Here is a 14,754-nt window from a genome sequence, read left to right on the forward strand (position 1 = left end):
TGCCTGTGCAATGACAGTATCTACGAGCTGAGTAGGAGCTATTGTCCACTACTGAAGTAATCTCTTCCATTGTATTGATTGTTTTTAAAATACCACAGCTTGGGAATTGCTTGGAATGTCCCTTCTTATGTTAGCTTGGCACTGACGTACCTGGTTGTAAAGTAACTATGAGGCAGTGATTCTTGGTTTTCTTTTCTGAGGCCTTAACCATGATTGGCCAAAGAGGTGGGTGAACAATGCAACAAGCCCTGATTTTTCATATACAGTGCAGTAAGTTTAAGGTTGCTTGGAAAACTCAACAGGTACAGAAAAAAACCATGTTGGAGTGGTGCCACAGCCTCATCCTTCTTTATAGTGTCAGCTGAATTGGCTAGGAAGTTCTGACTGCACCTTTTCCCAAAAAGCATAATTTCCCTGAGCTCTCATTAGCACACTCCAGTGATCAGGGTACACCATGCTGTGCAAAAATTTCACGTACTTCAGGGATAATGTAATCTAGGTTTTTGTATGAGGTCTAAGCATGATTTGACTAATGGCGATGTAAAGCTGAAATAGAAGCAAGGCTGGAGAAGTAGGCTAAATATTTTTCTCATTTAGCTGAGTTGTCTAAACACTGGGGACTAAGATGAGCTTATGCAGAGCATTCTAACATTAACTCTGAGTCAGGCATTATTATCCCTGTTTTAGAAGTTACAAAGTCAGAAACATGATTTGGCTTGCCCATACCCACACAGAAATGCACAGCTAGTGCATTACAGTTTGGTTACTCAGAAGCACACAGCTATGCAACAGGTATTACACTTCTTCCCACCTGTATTCGCTGTAAAGACTTCTTGCAAGGGATCAGATGCATACTCTGTTCTCTCGCTATCTTTCACAAGCATGGTTGTTCTCTTTTGGTATAATTTTCTTTTTTTATATAAAAGTCTTCATGAATAAATTAATGCTTTTCAATGTGTGTAGTTTCATGATCACTGTATAAATCCAGTTCCTTTAGTCTGAAAAAGTTTGTACCTGTGGAGCTTTCTGTTGTTGGCTCTCCTGGGCAAACTAGTAAATACCAGTGGAGAGTGAAAGAGGACAGTTGCAGATTTCTAGAAGTGTCTGAAGGAAATTTTCCTTTGTTTAGCAAAGCACAATGCTGAAAATGAGAGGACAATCAATTTAAATGAAACCCTGAGTTCTAAAAGGTTTAGAAACCTTCAGGTTGTTGCTGAGGTTGAGACTTAGGTTTCCTGTCTGTTGACAATTTATGAATGCCTTTGCCTCTCCCTAGATGTTGGGCATAACTGTTTGTGTAAACTTCCCTACGGCCTGAAGCAGAATCTGCAGCCCTTTCCTTTAAAGCCTTTGGAATTTACATAACCCTGCAATTGTAGCAATGCAAAATGTGGCTCTGGTTACAATAACAAGGGTTTAGGGAATGGAGGGAGAGATTGTAGAGGCAAAGGCATAAAAGCAAAACAAAACAAAACCATACATGCTGTTTTAATTTTCAGCAGCCACGTGAGAACTGTCCGGCAGTTCCTGGCTATAAATAAATCTCTGCCGTCATAGGAAGGCAAAACCCAGAACAGTTCACGTTTCTCCCAAATTTTCTTAAAGGTCATAAAAAATAAAGGAAAGGTAAATATTTCGAAAGCAGAGTGAGTACTTTCTGAGGAATGTCAAATTATTACTCAACGGGGTTGATACTTGCATCAAATAGTAAAATTTGGTATTAAACCTCTCTCTCTGCTCCATCTCCAACGGGTCTTTTGAGAAAACCACTTAGGACTGCATATGGATAATGTGCCAGGCAATGCTTCTTAAAGCCCCAGGGCTTACTAAATCCCTAGTCAGCTGAGGCAGGAACTTTCTTTGAGATGAATGAAGACTACACAGAAGCTTGCCTGTTGCTTCTTGTCAGATGTTACATCCTATTTCTGTTACATGTTGTGTTAGGAAGATGGGGACTTGGTGCCAGGGGTTTTCCACTTTCCCAGTAACTTGAGGTTAGAATTGTAACTTGCTCCTTTGAAGAGATGCAGAAGTAATGAAAATGCCCTTCAAGAGTTTTCTCCAGCTTTGAGACAGACATAACTTGAGAGACAGGCTGAATAGAAAGCTATGTAAGGTATCAAACATATGGGGTAGAGTTGTGAGGAGTTTCATTGCATTGGCTCTCCTACAAGGAGAGAAAAAAAAATCCACAACAAAACCCATTGCTTCCATGTTCGTGAAACAGAGAGTATCTATTTCTACAGCACATCTGCTTTCCAGAAATCATACCAATAGCAAAAGCTGAAAGAAGAACTTTCAGAAATATCCCTTTTATTCCTGGAACAGCTTTGAGGAGTAGGTCTGGCATCTAAAACCAAATTGTTTGCTGTAGCAAATGGGAACGGAATAGTGACAGGGTTCTAGTGGCATTGAAGCAGAAGAAAGTGGAGGACCAGCTTAATGATATGGACGTGATGAAAAAAAAGGCTTCCTTAATTTAAGGTTTCTATGTTCATATGACTGGTCTTGTATGTGGAAAAATGTTAAAGTTAGTGGAGGCTACTCAAAGAGGCAGCCTTTAAGTGAAAAACTAGGTTTAATGAGGACAGAAGATAAAGTCCATGGCAATAGCTTTTTTTCTGAATGATTTTTCTAATCCCTAAAGGTAAGTCTTATGAAATAGGTTTCTCTTGCAAACATTCAGGCATTGTGAAGGTTGAAAGCTTCAAAGGATTAACCACTGTCACTGTTTCTTCTATCACATGCTGCTTTTATGCAAGACTCAATACCAGGTCTCCAGAACCTGGTATGTATGAGATTTGGACATTTCTGTGAGTGACCTCTGCCATCAAATCTGAGATGTTATTTCTTCTCTTTTTTGAACAAACCTTGCTGTACCTTGCTAAACAGTATTAGTACCTCCTCCCTCTGCCATAAGGAAAATGGGGTGCTGTGGCAGTTGCAGTGCTAGGAACAACAGAGGATTCTGACTTCAAGAACAAACAGACAGAAGCTGGTGCAAATGTTTTGATAAGAAAGGAAAGTCAAGTCAGAGAAACAGAGAAAATGTAGTACGAGAGTACTATGCACATAGCAGGTAGCATGTGTTCCTGTCTTCACAACAAGACCTACCTGAAGGTAACACAAAAGCATTCGCTATTGGTTCTATTTGACTCACTGGGAAATCAGGCAAGAGAAAGAACTAAGCTGCAAAGTAGAAAGGCCAGATGCTAGATTTTCTTACTTTTGAGGAGTACAGTCAATGTGAACACCTGTGCTGTTGATAAAAGACGTTGTACCATGCAGTACCATTATTTGCACTACTCTTTTTCACTGCACAGTTTTGCTTTTCAAAGTCACTTCTAGATTCATAACTTTTCAAATTCACTACACAATTCAGCCGAGGACAGACAAATAGTAACATGCTTCCCAAGACAAACTTTTCCTGCCCTTTTGAAAAATTATTTCCATGAATTTTTTTCAGCAGCATCAAACAGTTAAGGAGTAAACTGGCTAGGGAATCTTAACATCAGGACTGCATGTCATTTGCAATGAATCTAGCCTCCTCCTACAGAGTTTCAGTCTCAAATTACAGGTCTTATTATGGATTGAACAGCTCAAGAAAAAGGAAAATTGATGTATTTTTCTAGGTCTCTGGATTAATTAGTAGAAATACCAGTGGCAGTACCACTGGCTGAAAATGTAAACAGAGTATTTTGATTGTCTCTATTAAAATGAGGAATGGGTTTTATAGACTTGTGAGACAAAGAAAGTGAGTGAATGAATGAATGAACACAACTATAAGGTGCTATAAAGTTTTTATTTCTGTGTGTTTTGGATGACTGCATTTTCGTAACTGGTTGAGCCATGAGTGAATGACTCAGCTCAACTCAGTAAAAAAGCCTCATGCTTACTTGGTATCATCAGAGTTTTTTATTTTTGCTACTTTACTTCAATGATTCACGTATTTATCAATTTTTCTCTTACTTTTATCTCTTCTAGATGGCATCAGCTATTGTGGAAACACTGTCACTAGTCAGGACAGGGTTTAGTTATGTGACCACATGTTGACATGCCCAAAATGTGCACAGAAGGCTTTTGAAAAATGTATAAGCATTGCTTCATTCATAGTGCGATGCTGTGTCACTGACAGATGCAGATATGAATGCAGAATGAAATAGCCAGGCTCCATACAAAAGCAGGGCTACAGAAATAAGCAGGCCTACTCGATAAGTGAGCTTTTAGTTATTACATATGGCTAAAAAATGATTTGTTCACCTGTTCAAAACCAGTTTCAGTTGATCAGCATGAAAAATTGTTACAGTTTCAAGTATGGTAGGGTAAGCTATGTTATTTTTAGGCTGGGGGATGAGAAGATGCAATGCACAACTAAGGACAGCTTTTTAGGGAATATGAGGATAGACTGAATCTTGAAGCTGTAACATAGGGAATGAAAGGAGATAACCTTTAACATTGAACTCTAAGGTAACCAGGATCATGTGAGAGTTTCTCCACATTAATGAGATGAAAAGGTTTAGTTGAAACTTCTTTCTGGGAAGGTAAATGTCCAAGTCTTGAAATGTGGCCTAATGTGTCAGTGTGGTGAAGTCCTAGGAAGCAAAACTGGAGGCTGGGAAAGAAATATTAATGCCAGCAAACTGGAAAAAACCTGCAGTTTGCAGGGAAACTAATTGATTTAAGTTGACCCTGAACTGTGATGTTGCTTTGAATGGGTGTGAGGCCTCCAAGAATATATTTGAATCTGTGAGTGTTCCCTGGAAAGCCTAGGAAGGATAAACTGCAGAGGAGGGGGAGCCTCACGTTGCTGTGAAGTGATTCTCCTGTATATGACATCATCTTCTTGACACTACCTCATTGTAGCAATGGACAATGACTGAATTGAAAGCTTGTGGGTCAGAATCAATGGGCAATACAACAAGAGTAATGCTTTGGTGGATGTCTATTATAAATAGCCTGATCAGAAGAATAAGTAACGAAGGCCTTCTTCAGGCAAATGGAAGAGCTTCAGCATCAGCTCAGTACCTGCTGGAAGGACAACAGATCAGGGCACAAGAAATCCAGGAGTTTTCTGGAGTGATCACAACTTCCTATAACAGATATTGGATGAACTAAAGGGAGAAGTTGCTTTACTGGACCTTGTATTTACAAACAAGGAAGAATGGGTTGGAGATGTGAAAGTCAAGGATAGCTTTGGCTGCAGTGACCATGGGATGGTAGAGTTCAGGATCCTGAGAGGAGGAAGCAAGACAAAAAGCAGGATCACAACCTTGAACTTCAGGAGAGCAGACTGTGTCCTGTTCAGCAACTTGCTTGAAAGAATCCCACAATACACAGCCCTGGCGAGAAAACAGGTCCAGGAGAGCCAACTGATTTTCAAGGATAACCTCCTCTGAGCTCAAGAGTAGGGCATCCTGATGGTCAGCAAATGAAACAAAGGTGTCAGGAGGCCTATGTGGATAAGCAAGGAGCTCTTGACTAAACTGAAACATAGAAAGGAAATGTACAAGGGGTGAGAGAAAGGTTAGTTCTCCTGAGAGGAATATAGAGACACTGTCTGAATGTGTGCAATGGCATAAGGAAAACCAAGGCCTATTTGGAGTCGAATCTGCTAAGGTACCTGAATGGCAACAAAAAGGGTGTCTAAAGGGAGACCGGCTGCAAGAGAAAAATATGGGAAGAAGTAGACCCACTGCTGAATGGTCTAAGGGACCTGGTGATAAAGGACACAGAAAAGGATGAAATACTCAAGCTTTCTTCCCTGTGGTTTTGACTGAAAGTACTCATCTTCAGAAATTCCAGGCCTCTTGAGACCAATGCCAGGTTATGGAGCACAGGAGACTTATCCTTGATGGGTGAGGATTGGGTAGGGAATATTTAAATAAACTGGACAAATAAACAAGTAAATCCCTGGAACATCATGGCATACACCCACAAATGATGAGGGAGCTGTCTAATGTCATTGTGAAACCACTCTTGATTAGCTGCTTTGAAAGATCATGGCCATTTGAAGAAGATCCTGAGGACTGGAAGAAAGAAATTGTCACTTTTATCTTCAAGAGGGACAAGGAAGAGGAGCTGGAGCACTACAAGATGGACCGCCTCATCTCAGTCCCTGGGAATGTGATGGAGTAAACAATCCTAGAAATCATTTCCAAATTCATGAAGGACAAAACAGTGACTGGAAGTAGTCAGCATGGATCTATAAGGAGAAATCATACCTGACCATCCTAATAGCCTTCTATGAAGAGACTGGCTTGGTAGATATGGGGAGAGCAGTAGATGCTATTTACTTTAGTAAGGCCTAGTGGAGGCATCTCAATAGGAATCATCACAAAAATTCAACAAAGGGAAATGCAATATCCTGTTCCTGGGAGGAATAACATCATGCACCAGTACAGGCTGGGGCCAACCAGCTGGCAAGCAGCTTTGTGAAAAAGGACCTGGAGTCCTGGTAGGCAATGAGTTGAACATGAGTCTGAAATGTACCCTTGTGGCAAAGAAGGCCAACAGCCCCTAGAAAAGCATTGCCAGCAAGTCAAGAGAGTGATCCTTCCTTTCTGATCAGCATTAGTGAGACACATCTCAAATGCTGTGTCCAGTTCTGGGGTTCCCTGGTGCAAGAGAGAGATGGACATATTAGAGAGAGTGCAACAAAGGGTCGCAGAAATTATTAAAGGGATGATACATCCAATGTGTGAGAAGAGACTGAGAGACTGGTGACTGTTTATTGGCGGCTTGAGGGGATCTTATCAACATGTATAAATAGTTGATGGTAGGAGGTGGAGCCAGATGTTTCTTAGTAGTGCCCAGTGGCAGTTCAAGAGTTTATGGGCACAAACTGAAATACAGTAAATTCCATTTAAACATGAGAATTTTTTTTTTTTTCCAGTGTGGATGTGATCAAATACTGGAACAGGTTGCTCAGAGAGGTTGTGGAGGCTCCATGTGTACAGATACTCAAAACCTGACCATATGGGGCCCCAGGCAGGCAGCCTCCTTTGAGCAATAGGTCTGGACCAAGTGATTGCCAGAGGTCTCTTCCAACTTCAGCTGTTCTGTGCTCTGTGATACATTATCTGGGTTTTTCCTCATGACTGAGTAAAAATAGCTTAAGAACTGTAATCGCAGCTGGCTCTTACTATTGGGATGTGCGGTACATCTTCTTAAAATAAGTTATGCTAGGACAAAAATCAGGAATTGTGGTGAAAGGTTGGAGAGGAGTAGTAGAATCACTTCCAGTGCTATATATTATTTGAGGTTGGGTAGTGGACTTCACTCTCTAATGTGGTATCTTTCACTAGTATCAAATTCTTAGAGATAAGGAAAAAAAATGAAAAAAAATAATGGCCTGAATTTACTCAGTGTTGATAGACCTGTGTTAAAGTTGATATTTTTAATTCAGTAGAGAATGGGGTTAATGGAGGGAAAACAAGGACCTGTATTTATCTTATCCCCAAAAGACTACAGTTTCTATGAATAATCTTAAGGCATCCATGGAGGAATTGACAACTTTAATGATATTTCTCTTGAAACAGCTTAGTTAAATGCCATGGGAAGTAAACAGTGAAAAGGTCACTTTAATGGTATTTCCTAAAATGACAGTACAACAGCATTTGTGGAATGTCCTGGAGCACAATCATTTGGCTTTAATAAAAAAAAAAATGAAAAAAATTGAGAAACAAGAAAATTAGCTGAATGATAAAAGTAAATAATTCATAACAGATTTCCTCCTAAATCCTGGAAGTCATCTGTCTAGAGCAGCTGATACAAATAATCTAATAGTTCTGTATCAGCTGAAAAATGACTTTGTATACGTTAATCACACACTGCAAATAAATTTGTTTCTTTATCAGTAATCACATATGATCCCTACTCAAAGTTCATGTGTAGAGTGACCAATCAAAAATTTGTCTACAATACAGACGCGCTCACTGTTGAAGATATAATGGTATGTGAGAGACCATATTAGGTTTGATTCTAGAGTGTATTAAGAGCACTGTTGAGTGCTTCAGCAAAGAAGCCTTTGAGTGTTTTCTTGCCTTTACATGTGCAAATAGTACCTACTTCCTGCATCTCCTACCACTTAGTGTTGAGCTTCAAATAATTCTGGTTAAAGACAAATTTAATCAGAACACAGGAAGACCCGCCCTGTACTGAAGTTAACAGAGACAACACAGGAACCTCTGTATATATTTTTTCTGCAATTTCTTTTAAAAGTGACAAAACTTGGAGATGCCTTTTATATTGATTAAAAGGTAAAAGGAACTATTTTTTTTGCAATTGTTTCTCCAGAGGACCATCTCTACACTCAAAACAGCTATACTAACTCATCGGAAGGTGGGCTCTTCCTACACAGTGAGGACCTGAACTGAACAGAGACCTACAGAGAGAGAGAGAGAAGAGCAAATCAGAAGCTACGTGCATCATCCAGGTTAGTTCTGATTTGCTTGTGGGCAATACGAGAAAAAAGGAATACCAGGGAACAAGGTTTTAGGTGTCTTCATTGTTCTCTTAAACTTGTGTAACGTTACTTACATTCACCAGGAAGATGAATCTTCCACCTATTGCAAGGTAGGTGGCTTTCAACTTTAGAGTCAGGTTACAGCACACAGGGTGTCATTGTCCCCAATTACAGACCAACCAGGTGTGTTTAGAAGCAACATATATCCTAATGGCATAAAAATTGTAACCTCCTATGTCATCTGTTCTCTTTACCCCATCACTATTTCAACAGAACAGAACTTGAAACCAAGCTGTGCTACTAGTGTTAGTCACAATGTTACTCAGTCTGCGGGCTAGCATATTAACTTAGTTTTGATTATAATTATAGTCTACATTAGAGGCATTGCTTGTAAGTTAGGAAATGTGGTTACTGGAAATGATACTTTAATAATGTTCTTCATTTTGTGCTGGTTTTGTTCTTCCTTTCTTTATTCTGTCCTCCATTCTTCCAAAGTAGCCACCAATTAGAAAATTTAACTTCAGTACCTTCCTCCTTAGTGCAATTTAGAAACCTTCAGGGCTTTAGTCTGTTACAAAGAGCTCGTGCATTCAATTTCTGCATGAAGCTTAATTACACCTACTGTCTCATTTCAACATCCATTCTATTTCTCTTGCAGTGTTTGCTACAATCACTCACAGAGAAAAAATACTGTGGAACCTTTTCTTCCCATGATATTCCCACTTTATAGGATCTGAAATGCTGTGAAGTCATGTGAACTGCCACACTGCAGTAGTACTTACATGAGTGCAACATAAGCATAAAGTGCAGCTGAATTAAGATGCCTTGTGCTTTACACTGTTGTAAATGAGTACACCAAGCAGCAGGGCAGTGGTGAATCAGTTGTAAGGGCTCAAGCTCAGTCATAGTTCTGCTGAATTGAGCATTAAGTTTCTCGTAGTTGTCCCCATAGGCATGATCCTGCCCCTTTGTGAGTATCCTAAATCGTTCCCACAGCTGTTAGAACCTCATAGACAGCCAGAACAAAAAATACAAATTCTAAACTTTGGATTCTGTTACAAGAAACAAACTATAAAGCTTTGCTCGCAGCTGAAGTTATCTAGCTGTGTATGAATATGTATTCAAGAGAAACACATTTACTCCCTATAATTTTAAAACGTTACCATTTTACATCTTTGAAGTCTTGTGGAAAGCTGACTGATTCATTCTTGATTAGCTAAATCCCTCCAGGTGATCAGTTTCTTCTCTGGCACATCAAGCAGTTCAGGAGCAAACAATAACTTTAGGAGCCCAGTCTCCATGCATGAAAATCTTGCATAGCATCAAGGCCATTACCTAGTTAAGTATGTGCTACTCTCTTGGCACATGCCAAGTCTCCTTCTGGCTCAGACTACCATGATGGAATTAAACCTCACAGAATCTGGGTGTGCCCTTCTTCATATCCCAGTCAAGGGCTTCACAGAGAGCACAGTATATTTATTTTATCTCCAGAGCAACACAGTCTTTCTGGTAATCACACATGTACTACTTAGCACCCCACTGAAGCATAGGTAACTGTGCATTCCCAGTGAACTGAACTGTCTTACCAAACACAACAAACATGGCTCACACCTTTCTCTTCCCCCGTGCTTACCCTCACAATCAAGTAGATTTCCGAGAGAGCAATTCAGCATCCTTTGACTAGAAATAAGGAGCAACCTTTCCAAAGGAACTTTGTCCCATTTCCAGGATTATAAGCATACAGGAATTCCTGTAAAGAAAGACAAATATTCTCCAGGAAATTGCGTGTCACAAAATAGGACAGATTCTGTGTGATGGAAGTTAAGTCCAGGAAAAATCAGGGTGGGTTAACAGTGGTGTAATGGAAGAAGAAAAAGCCTAGCAACAAAACATCAAAGCCCCAAAACCCAGCATAAAAAGCTTGGCCATCAAATACCAAAACTGAACGTCATTTGTAATTAATTGCTATAATAAGGACAGCTGCCTTCCTAATTGATTTCAGCTTCTTAGTAAGGGATCAGTGCTGCTAATTAGTTTGCATGTAAACTTCAGAAGATGCGAATAATCAGAGTTTAGCAAGCCACACCAACCATAACTAATCCTCCTAGTTCTTCTGCAAAGAATACACAGTAAACAAATATTGTCCCCTGCCCAGCACCATAGATGGAACCAGAACTTACTGCTTCAGCTACTTTTTTCCACTGAGATGGTACAAAGCACTCAGAAGCATGTAGAACTGGCAACCTTAAAGTCACTTTTGAAGAAAGTGAGTTTCCTAGGTAGAACAGGAGCAGTGTCATAGCTCTGTCACCAGTACTGCAAAGAAAAGAGGATATTTAGCTGGATCTCTCTCTTTGCTAAGCAGTTGTTTCAGGACCCAAGAGTAACCAGCTAAAACTTATAAACCCCCAGGCTGTTATAAGTCAGCATCAGAGTCTTAACATACCTTGATCAATTTATAGACCACAGAGTCACAAAGGCAGTATAAAGGCTGCCATTACTTCTTAAGTCTGGTTTTGTGCTAACCAGAAGTCAACCAGAGTACAGATCTGCCTAGACCCTGTATCAGAATAAGAAGTGGAAGTAGCCTTTCCCTTTCTGCATGCCTGCACATTTATAAATCCATAAACACATGCACACACAGATATGCACATGCATTATGATTCATGAAGTGGAATATGATCTTGTGGCATTAATATTTTTATTTTTTAATTAATAATGAACATTATTTCTGAAAGGAATAATCCATAACGCTACTTCTTTAAAGTTGAACGCACATTCTTAAACTGCTGTATAACACATTGAAGATGTATGTTAGGATTGAAATCTTTAATCTGAAATTTACAAATCCCCGAGTTGGAACATAGTTCCATCCTTATTCATCAGAAAGTCAGTGGGGGTGGACTCCTGCATTTAGATTTCATGGTGTGGTTTGAGCCCAAAGACAAAAATAGTTTTAGAAGAATTTTAGGAGAATTATGTTAACTAAAAGAACATAGATGTATGGCTGTATTGTATTGACTATATATGCCTCATTTCAGCCCTTTAGCAACAGGGGACAGAACTTCCTGTGGCTCTTTAATAAGTAAGGATCATGATGGTCCCATCACCACATTACATCCAATGTCAGTGTAGAGCAGTAATACTGCTCTGCATGCCATACTCAAGATATGCTCAAAACATTGCATGGTATTTTTGAGACTGGGAGTCATGCATAAACAATCTCTATAGGGAGGGTATGAAAGTCTTGCTAGTTGTGAGTGAGCAGAAGCCTTTGACCCTATAGTTGTACTGGGTGGTGGTGTCAGGCAAGGCATGCAGCCAGCCTCACAGAACCATGGTGTTTAATCTCATTGTCAGATGGAGCAGGCAGCCTGGCACTGGGTCTCCTCTCACAATGGGCACTTTTGTTGTTAGATTAATAAACCCATGTCCTTTTGTTTTGACAAGGGATCTAACAAACAGTTTATATCTCCAGAGGTGGAGCAACATCTCACAGAAGCTTTTGCTTCTGCGTTCTATAAGGAATCTGTTTTTAAGCAGCAAATAATCTATTTGTTTTTGTGTGTCCCTTTCCCCTTGTCTTTTCACTCATTACCGTTAAGGGCCCTTGTACACAGATAATACTACAGCTTTTTTGTTTTTGACCTTGGTCATCAGAGCCTAAAAATGCTTAATAGAAATAGGTGGGTGATTTCTTTCATGGTCTCATTCTTAAATTCAGAAAGGCCTGCCTTTGTAACAATGTTTATGCTGTCTTGAGATATAGGCCTTATGTGATACACTGTTCAGGAAGAGAAATATACCTTTTTTCTTTCTTGTAAACTCTGGGATGACTTCTGTTTTTGCTGTCCCTAATAAGATAAGGCACCAAAACAGCTCCTATTAACTGTCACCCCTGTGCAAGGGGATTGCTCTGCAGAGTCAAGCAGTTTTTTTCAAACTGCAACATTTTTCAGTTTTGACTGAGGTATCTGCAGTTCAGTATTTAATAATAAAAAGCTGGCTTCTCTGTCATCTTTCATCCTAGGCTGTTATTAATACAAGTATTGATTTATGTAATGCCAAAGTTTAATGTACTTTTTTGTTATTTGGGAAACAGTCACAGAAAAAATCAGTGATTTATCTAGTTTCATTTACTGCTCACTAAATATTGAAGCATACAGCAGAATTTGAATTCTATGTCCTTTATTTTATTTAATATATCACACATTTCTCCTACAGTCAGTAATAGAAACCAGGAGTTCTGCTGTAACCATTAGACAATGCACTGTCAATGGAACATCCACATGCTGCGGTGAGGGGGGAGGAGCTTTCATATGGGATTATGAGGAGTGTAAGGAACAACATATGTAAGGAACAGCAGATATTCTTTTTTTTTTTTTCTCTTAACATTTACGGTGGTTAGATCGTTCTGGTCCAGCAGCACAGGGCTTTTTCCTGCTTGGAACTTTCTGGTGTTTTGCATGTTCTTGTTTCATGTGTGCAGAGGAATAGAGCATCACTTTAACTCCTCTCAAGACCTGCTTTCTCTCCTTCATCAGTGTCTTTGCCATTCAAATCACCAAATCACTAAATGAAGAGGATTGGGGGAGGGGGATGGATGGACACACTAAGACAGGTATGTGACGCTTGCAAGGTAGAGATCATCTGCAGAAGTACTTGCCATGCCAAAGGAGGAAACAGGGAGTAAAGGGTCAGGGACTTGGAGGATGAGATGAAAAAAGTAGTAGGCAGAGATGTGAGAGAAGGTGAGGATTAAAGGTGAATGGAGGGAAGAATGGGTGGAAATATAAGATCTCTTCTACTGTGTATTGCATATAGTTTGCATGTGTAAATCATATAAAGGTGTCCTAGCCTTTATGCTGAGAAAGGCAGGAGCTAGTACAGCTCATGCTAGAGGAATACTGATGGTTCTCTGTTTTAATGCACTGCTAATAATGTTGAAGATTATAATTTAGTAATGTGGCTAAATGGCTATTCTGCTTACAGGGTAAAAGCCATGCATGCCAGTAGTTAGTGGATACTGAGGTTGTTTGTGAAGGACTATTACCATTAAAAGGGCAGGAGTAACCTTTTAATTTGTACCCATGACCAAAGAAACAGAGAGACATCAAATTGGCTTACTGGCTGTTTGTACCCATTCTGTACTTACTGTGTATTTGAAGGCAGAGAGGACAGAACAGTGGTGATATTGCATCATTTGATTTGGTTTGGCCTGCCAGTTTCAAAGTGATATTTTTCCATTGTAACTTGCTTTCTGTGTTGTGCTACTAAATACATACTCAATTGTGTATACGTGTTGATTGGTGTTGTCATCATGTGAGTTCAGTTATTCTAATGAAAACAAATGACTTACATGTATAGAGAGCAAACCATATATTTTCATGAGTTAAAAAAAAAAAAGCAAACAATGGAGAGGGAGATATTTTGCAGATGGTGTTACTATCTATGAATTTCAGCGTTAAATGGGGAATGCAGTTTCTTCTACTGCAGATAGCAACATACAGGAGGCAGACAGCTCCCGCATGTTAATCTAGTGATTGATATCAGATAAAGAATGATAGAATCGCCAGGTTGGAAAAGTCCCACCGGATCATTGAGTCCAACCATTCCTATCAAACACTAAACCACGCCCCTCTGCGCCTAGTCCACCAGTCCCTTAAACACCTCCAGGGAAGGTGACTCAACCCCTTCCCTGGGCAGCCTGTTCCAGTGCCCAATGACCCTTTCCGTGAAATATTTTTTCCTAATGTCCAGCCTGAACCTCCCCTGGTGGAGCTTGAGGCCATTCCCTCTCTCCTGTCCCCTGTCACTTGGGAAAAATGAACGTGAAGTCACAGAACGTGCTAGGAACAGTGGTTTCCATGAGATTAAAGGTATCTAGAGAATGATTGAAGAGTGAAAAATGGGAAATGAGGGCTTTCTGTTTGGTTAAGTCATAGCCTCCCCATTACAGCGAATGAAATCTCTTCAGGTGGAAGTGATGCCGAGCTGACGGGGAATATCCCTAATCCCAGCGCCGCTGCAGCGTGGGGAGCGAGGGGCTGGAGCGGAGGCTTCGCACCCACCGGGTGCCGCCCCCTCGGTCACAGCCGCTTACCTGGCGGAGGGCGCGAAGGGAGCAGCGATAAAACCCCGCCACACCTGAAAGCTTCGAGTGAGGAGCGTCGTTCCCGTTCCCGAAGCAGGCAGCGAAGCCGCCTGGTGTCGCGATGGTTATCTCCCGGGGTGGAGGCGGCCAGACCAGCCCTCCCGCCGCTCCGGCTCCAGACGCCACCCGGGGCGCT

The 14,754-nt window shown here is 40.5% G+C and overlaps 1 protein-coding gene across 2 annotated transcripts in view; it reads left to right on the forward strand.

Moving 5' to 3' along the window:
• DAAM2 (dishevelled associated activator of morphogenesis 2) overlaps nt 1–14,754 on the forward strand; it is a 212,208-nt gene that overhangs the window by 11,887 nt on the left and 185,567 nt on the right. Inside the window, exon 2 of one of the 2 annotated variants that reach the window (XM_069852533.1) lies at nt 8,296–8,434. The exons of the other annotated variant lie outside the window; for it this stretch is intronic. The gene's annotated coding sequence lies outside the window, so the exon portion shown is untranslated. The remainder of the gene's footprint in view (nt 1–8,295; nt 8,435–14,754) is intronic. 2 annotated transcript variants of the gene reach the window in all.

Source organism: Phaenicophaeus curvirostris, chromosome 2 (genome assembly GCF_032191515.1).
Source record: "Phaenicophaeus curvirostris isolate KB17595 chromosome 2, BPBGC_Pcur_1.0, whole genome shotgun sequence".
NCBI classification, from domain to species: domain Eukaryota; kingdom Metazoa; phylum Chordata; class Aves; order Cuculiformes; family Cuculidae; genus Phaenicophaeus; species Phaenicophaeus curvirostris.